This window comes from Coregonus lavaretus (genome assembly GCF_964263955.1).
Source record: "Coregonus lavaretus genome assembly, chromosome: 13".
Lineage (NCBI taxonomy): Eukaryota > Metazoa > Chordata > Actinopteri > Salmoniformes > Salmonidae > Coregonus > Coregonus lavaretus.
In genome coordinates this window covers 48,645,627-48,654,020 of record NC_140000.1, presented here as the reverse complement: position 1 = coordinate 48,654,020, position 8,394 = coordinate 48,645,627, and positions in this window count along the sequence as shown.

Sequence of the window (8,394 nt, the reverse complement as noted above, 5' to 3'; positions counted from 1 at the left end):
TATAAAAGACACCTGGGAGCCAGAAATCTTTCTAATTGAGAGGGGGTCAAATACTTATTTCCCTCATTTAAAATGCAAATCAAGTTATAACATTTTTTACATGCTTTTTTCTGGATTTGTTTGTTGTTATTCTGTCTCTCACTGTTCAAATAAACCTACCATTAAAATTATAGACTGATCATTTCTTTGTCAGTGGGCAAACGTACAAAATCAGCAGGGGATCAAATACTTTTTTCCCTCACTGTATGTGAATGCAATAGTTATCAAGTTTAATTGACGCTAGGAGTACTATGGTCCCGACACCACCCTCTTCCTTTAGAAAGTGAGTCCCTCTGCTTCACTCTCACAAGTCTCTTGTGCCCGTACTGATGGGAAATTATTTTTATGACCTCCCATCAGCGCTATCCCACTTCTGACACCCAATGGAGTTAATTCAGGGAGTACCGACCAAGAGTCGATCCCAGGTCCCTGTGACTGTCAGTTCAACATCTTAGCCAATACTGTATGTGTACCACCTAAATAATGACATCCATAGAGATTCATATTTGTTGACTTAACAGACAATTGAAAAATAATTGGCTCAGTTGGTAGAGCATGGCGCTTGCAACACCAGGATTGTGGGTTTGATTCCCAGGGCCACCCATACGTAAAATATATGCAAGCAAGACTAAGTCACTTTGGATGAAAGCATCTGCTTAACGGCATATATTATATTACTATAGACCAGTCAGAGGTGTGAGGCAGATATTTTCTTATGAACTAAATCAAAGGACAAAGTCCATGGTCCATTTAGAGTGGAATTTTTGAATTATTCTTTGGCTTAACTTGCGGTAAGCCATTTGTCATTTCCTTGTACGAGTAACACAGCATTTATCTTAGTGTCATAATCTCTGAGCACACTTGAGGCTGTATCTCCCTACAAGAGGTAAGCATTCTCACTTCTTCCTGTTTTTAGGCTCCTATTGAATCAGATGTAGTTGCTGACTTACTTTATTTTGTCTGTATAGAATCAAGATGTCTATGGTACAGTACCTAATATCTGACAAAGGATAAGAGTACGTTTACGTCATTTAGCAGACGCTCTTATCCAGAGCGACTTACAAATTGGTGCATTCACCCTATAGCCAGTAGGATAACCACTTTACAATTTATTTTTTTATTTTTTATTTTTTTTATTTTTACAGTCTTTAAGTACAGGCAATGCCCTCTCCAAAGATGAGTTTTACATAGCCAAAGCTAACACCTGTACACAGATCTCATAGTAGGTAATCAATAGCCAGTATATATTTCCGTGGGATCCGTGTTACGCTTATCAATGATCTAATACTACAGTCGAATTGAATAATATAATTTTAGTTTCAATGCTTACATTTCAAATTTTTCCGACCCACTAATTCAAATGTTGTAATATAAATATTTTTCCATTCTTTTATTTGGAATTTTCTAACCTGTAAAATTTAGATTTTGATAACGTTTTTCCAATTTTCTGATGTACCTTTTGCTGTTTGAAAAATGTAAGTTGAAATATTGGTGTGGTTGGTTGGGAAAACAGTGATTTCTAAGTCTGTAGTCCAGGTGGATGCTACCTCTACAGTGCGGAGGGAGATCAACCTAGCTTACCTACACTGTAGTGCAATCTTGCCTGTCCAAAGTGCACTGCAAAAAAATAAAGGTTCTTAAATGGTTCTTCCTCAGCTCTTAAGGTTAATTGGAGAGAACTCTTGCCCGATAAATAACCTTTGAGTTAAGTGGGGGGTTCTTGACGTAGCATGTTTGGAAGTATGCAGAAATTGGCCAGTGTTAATTACCTATAGAGTTAATTTTTCAGTTTAACATTTATAGTGTTGATTCAGGAGTTAAATTAACACTTTAAAGAGTTAAATTAACACCCAGTGTTGTAAAATAACACCCGTGCTGGTGTTAATAACCAGACTTGAACCAAAACCACGCCATTTATTATATTTCCCAGCATGCTCTATTGCAGGTTTATTTTTTATTTTATTTTCCAAGATCTATGTTTTTGCATGTAATTGATTGATTAATTAATCTTATGCTACACCAATTATAAATAACAACAAAAAAATTATATAAACTAATCCAATCTGTTACTTGGACTTACTGAAATGGTTGTTCCAGTTTAGAAGTTTTAGGTAGTCTCATATGATAGTCTTCCCAACCCAGGCAGTCATTCTGAATAAAGGGGTAAATAAAAATTCAAAGTGTTGGATATCCCTGGCTGGATTCCAATAGGAATTACACATCACTGTGAAAGCCAGCATAATGTGACTTGCAGGCCATATGTGGTTAGTTTCAGGCCACTGTACTAAGGCCCTCAAAATAATTTTATTTTAATGATACCATATTCACTTAGGATCTCACTTGGTGAAGGTCACAGGACTGAAAATTAATGAATGTAACAACCATGTCTCTGTCACTAGCAAACACAGTCATGGGTGGTACTGATAACTCGAAAATTCACTCGAAAAGCACGCTGGGAAATATGCAAATAAGGCTTAACTCCCTACAGTGTTAAAACAACACCCAATTGCATTTATCAATGCAGTTCCACAAAGAACCATAAAAGTTTTTTGTAGAACCTTATATTGATTTGTGTATGGTCCTTCAAAGAACCATCCCATTTAAGCTTCCCCTGTGGCATCGCTCTGAATAACCTTCCAACTGGAACCTTTATTTTTAAAGAGTGTAGATGAGTAAGCTACCTTAACCTGTAATAGTAGGCTACAATGGGCAAGTGAAAGTAAATTAGACTATAGACTATCAGCATTATAGGCCTATCCAATGGCTGCGGGAGGAGTGAAACGTGTTGTTGTGTGAGGCAGATATTTTCTTATGAACTAAATCAAAGGACGAAGTCCATGGTCCATTTAGAGTGGAATTTTTTTATTATTCTTTGGCTCAATTTGCGGTAAGCCATTTGTCATTTCCTTGTACGAGTAACACAGCATTTATCTTAGTGTCATAATCTCTGAGCACACTTGAGGCTGTATCTCCCTACAAGAGGTAAGCATTCTCACTTCTTCCTGTTTTTAGGCTCCTATTGAATCAGATGTAGTTGCTGACTTACTTTATTTTGTCTGTATAGAATCAAGATGTCTATGGTACAGTACCTAATATCTGACAAAGGATAAGAGTACAGTCTTTAAGTACAGGCAATGCCCTCTCCAAAGATGAGCTTTACATAGCCAAAGCTAACACCTGTACACAGATCTCATAGTAGGTCATCAATAGCCAGCATATATTTCCGTGGGATGCGTGTTACGCTTATCAATGATCTAATACTACAGTCGAATTGAATAATATAATTTTAGTTTCAATGCTTACATTTCAAATTTTTCCGACCCACTAATTCAAATGTTGTAATATAAATATTTTTCCATTCTTTTATTTGGAATTTTCTAACCTGTAAAATTTAGATTTTGATAAAGTTTTTCCAATTTTCTGATGTACCTTTTGCTGTTTGAAAAATGTAAGTTGAAATATTGGTGTGGTTGGTTGGGAAAACAGTGATTTCTAAGTCTGTAGTCCAGGTGGATGCTACCTCTACAGTGCGGAGGGAGATCAACCTAGCCTACCTACACTGTAGTGCAATCTTGCCTGTCCAAAGTGCACTGCAAAAAAATAAAGGTTCTTAAATGGTTCTTCCTCAGCTCTTAAGGTTAATTGGAGAGAACTCTTGCCCGATAAATAACCTTTGAGTTAAGTGGGGGGTTCTTGACGTAGCATGTTTGGAAGTATGCAGAAATTGGCCAGTGTTAATTACCTATAGAGTTAATTTTTCAGTTTAACATTTATAGTGTTGATTCAGGAGTTAAATTAACACTTTAAAGAGTTAAATTAACACCCAGTGTTGTAAAATAACACCCGTGCTGGTGTTAATAACCAGACTTGAACCAAAACCACGCCATTTATTATATTTCCCAGCATGCTCTATTGCAGGTTTATTTTTTATTTTATTTTCCAAGATCTATGTTTTTGCATGTAATTGATTGATTAATTAATCTTATGCTACACCAATTATAAATAACAACAAAAAAATTATATAAACTAATCCAATCTGTTACTTGGATTTACTGAAATGGTTGTTCCAGTTTAGAAGTTTTAGGTAGTCTCATATGATAGTCTTCCCAACCCAGGCAGTCATTCTGAATAAAGGGGTAAATAAAAATTCAAAGTGTTGGATATCCCTGGCTGGATTCCAATAGGAATTACACATCACTGTGAAAGCCAGCATAATGTGACTTGCAGGCCATATGTGGTTAGTTTCAGGCCACTGTACTAAGCAGTGGCGGCTCCTGAAAAAATTCTCAGGAGGGGCAATTTTTCTGATGATTTAGGTGACCTACACACATTTTTAAAAAGATATGTCCAGCAACAACATGAAGACAGGGGCAGCATATAAGTCAATACCAGAAGCATTTATTGACTGATCTCAAAAGTGTTGGCTTACAAAAGCAAAATAAGTTATCACAGTAAAAATAATCAAGGGTGTTCTTTCACATTCCTCAACACTGCATAAACAATATGTATGGCTTTGTAAAAATGAACAACCATATTCTGGCCAATTGTATAGATTTGTAAATATGAACAACCATATTCTGGCCAATTGTATAGATTTGTAAAAATGAACATGAACAGATTTTTTATTTTTTTGAATGGCAGTACCTTTCAAACATGTCTGCTTGCAGTAAGGTAGCACTCACAAGGTGGCCAGAGAAAGAGAACCTTTCTTTGGTGTGATCCAGGATGGTGTTGCAGACCTCTTCAGACAGCCTCTGCTTCTCCTCTTCTCTCAAAGCTGTTCTGGGTCTTTTGGCTCCTGTTGCTTCTTGCAGCTGCTGTTGAGAGGAGTCCCTGAAGGCAAACAGACCAATGTGTTTGTTGGCTTTGTACAGTATTGTTGTCTATGTGATGCACAGGTATATGCAATGTATCCATGTATAGTACAAATACTTCAGTTCCACTTAAAATGGGCAGGGATGCATAAAGTCTTTAGTGTTTAAGTTAGCCTTTGTGTCTCACATAGCCTGGATGTTCAGCACAGTATACAGTGGTGCTCATAAGCTTATGATCCCATGCTAAAGTTGACTAAAAAGAGGAATAAAAAATAAAAGAAAATTGGTGTCCTTAAAGGTTGGATTTTCCAACTTTTTTAATTAAGTCATTAAGATCAATTTCCAAAAGATGATTTTTTTATTTTTTTATTCCTCTTTTTAGTCAGCTTTAGAATGTGTTCATACACTTATGAGCACCACTGTACAGTACACATAGTATATAAAATAAGATAGATTACACCACTGGCCATATATAATGAAAATAATGTAATTTCAAACACAAATGCAGTCTCCTTTCATGCATACATTTTCAAATAAAGCTCTGCTTTGAGAAAGATCGAATGATATTGTTTAATCTTTATCTTACCTTATGGCCTGCACACTGCTTGCGAAGCTGTCGAGGGCACGTTTGATAAAGACAGCATCGATGTCCTTATTCTGTAGCTTCTGGTACGGTGGGCTGGTCAAATGAACCCAATGAACCCGTCCGGATGGCTTCAAAACATTCTATGAGGTCGTCTCGATTCTCGTAGACAGTGTTCACGACTCTGCTGTTGCTAACCTCATCGTTGTGGCGGCGGACAGCTAGCCTGTATCCCTCATCCAGTTGAGTGGCAATATTCACTCTCACCAAAGCAGACAATCTCAAACAGCTATCAATGTGGGTCTTTGACAGCTCATTTTTCTTAATCTTTTCTGAAAGATGGTGCATGTCGGTTACACCAGTCGCTGTCCAAGCGTTGCTGTCTGCCGTTCATGGTTACGTTACGTTACGTATGACGAAAGCGCGTAAGTGCAAGCCCTCAGACACCCATAGAGAATGTATTGAAAGCTCAGAAATTTGAAAAAAAAATATTTTACATTAGAGGCTATGAGAGACTTCTGGGCGATTTTCAACCTGACTGAAATCGCCCCAAAACGGGCGGGGACATTTGAAGCACGACTTTAGCCTGATTGGACATTTAGTGGCTGGCAGATCAGACGTGAACACTGAACTACTGTTGCCATGATATAATTGATTAGAAAAAAAATCCCTTCCTTTTCCCGTTTGGCAGTGCGTCGCCCATATCGCCCTATTGAACACACCGCCCATGGTACTAAGGCCCTCAAAATAATTTTATTTGAATGATACCATATTCACTTAGGACCTCACTTGGTGAAGGTCACAGGACTGAAAATTAATGAATGTAACAACCATGTCTCTGTCACTAGCAAACACAGTCGTGGGTGGTACTGATAACTCGAAAATTCACTCGAAAAGCACGCTGGGAAATATGCAAATAAGGCTTAAAACAACACCCAATTGCATTTATCAATGCAGTTCCGCAAAGAACCATAAAAGTTTTTTGTAGAACCTTATATTGATTTGTGTATGGTTCTTCAAAGAACCATCCCATTTAAGCTTCCCCTGTGGCATCGCTCTGAATAACCTTCCAACTTGAACCTTTATTTTTAAAGAGTGTAGATGAGTAAGCTACCTTAACCTGTAATAGTAGGCTACAATGGGCAAGTGAAAGTAAATTAGACTATAGACTATCAGCATTATAGGCCTATCCAACGGCTGCGGGAGGAGTGAAACGTGTTGTTGTGCTTCCTTCCTTCCTTCTTTCTTCTTCTTCTTGTCTCTCTATACACAGTTTGTCTATATGTGTTTATCCTACGATGGAGGATGCAGACCAAAAGTCCATGGATCTTGCTGAAATTTTCCAACAGAGTTTACAATTTTTCAAAATCATGGAAGGTTCAGCAAATGTGCCCAACTTTGGTAATGATCTAAATTATATTTAATTTTCACATGAGGTAATGCAATACACAGAATTACAAAATCATTATTATTGTGAAATACTGCATAAACCTTTATGTTGAACCTATTGGTCACTCACATAACTGTTGAGAGTTTAGATTGTCATGCTTTGTTTACTTTACTGTTTTGCTGCTTTTTGGCTTCACGTGGTCTTCAAATAAATTACAAGCTTACTTTGCAACATAATGTGAAATTAAATATGAAATCTTACATTGTCCACAGAAAAAAAATACATTTGTCATGACTTCATTTTTGGACGCTGCTCTCAAGGAGGTACAGTAACTGCTTGCTTAACAGTATAGCTTCCTTTCTCACGTCCTTACTGGTTAGTGATCTCAAGTCCTATGTCTTTCAAACACAAGTGATGGCCCTCTTGACAACTTCTTAGCATGTTGCGCAACCAAAAAGTTAGGCATTCAATGGTGTGGCTGGAGGCATTTCAAGCTGAGGAGTGAGGTTATCAATCCAACTCAGTTACAATAGCACTGTTGTATTATCAGTGGAAAAGTACCATTCACACTGTAAATTATTCTTTACAGTATTTTGAATAACACATTACTGTTCTAATTTCCCAGACTTAATCAGCAAGGTCTATTGAACTGATATTGATTTATATTTAAGCTAAGTGCATGGGCGTCCATTCTACTATGCCATACCAATGGGAGGTGGAGAATGGATGTGGCTGGTCACGTATCCCAGATAATGAGGGTGTTGAAAGGGACTACTGTGACCCAGCAAAGACCCAGAGGTATGTATGTCCACAACGTGTAGTTAGGATGCAGTGAGACAATGAGGATGTGTAAAAATGAAATAAAAGCATTGAAGATGCTCCTATGTCCTGCAGTTGCAGGATACCACCGGTTAACTTTATCACCATGACCTGTGGGCACCGCAAAGTTCGCCGCCTTGCTACGGTTTCCTCCCTGGACCAGCCAGATGCTGTCCTTGCTACCAAGTGGACCTGGTACTGGGAGGAACACCAGGATGGCTGGACTCCATATTTGTCATCTGTATGTAGTGAGGATACCTAATTTCTCCCTCTAATATGGCACAAAGAAAATGTGTCTCTAGTGTTGGTGTGTGTGTGTGTGTGTGTGTGTGTGTGTGTGTGTGTGTGTGTGTGTGTGTGTGTGTGTGTGTGTGTCTCCTAAGATTGTGGAGGACCTAGAGAGGGTGTACAAGGATCCCTCCCATGGCTCAGTGATTGTGTTTACCGCTGGAAGATTCACCTATGAAGTCAATTTGGAAGGTAGGCAGATATCAGATGTGATTCAGTATGGTGTAGATACAGCACAGTTAAAATACTGTTGATAAAAACAGGTCTTCAGAACACTACAGATTGAACAATGAAACCTGTTGTCCCATCTGAAACTCCCAGGATAGTCAGACGTCATTGTTGATAGAGAGTACCTTGTATGTTGTGTCTGTAGGTTACTCATCCATTTTTGTATACCCGTTTTATTCACTGAACTGAGAGATATATATTTTTAGTCTTGATCCAGATAAATACAAGCTCAC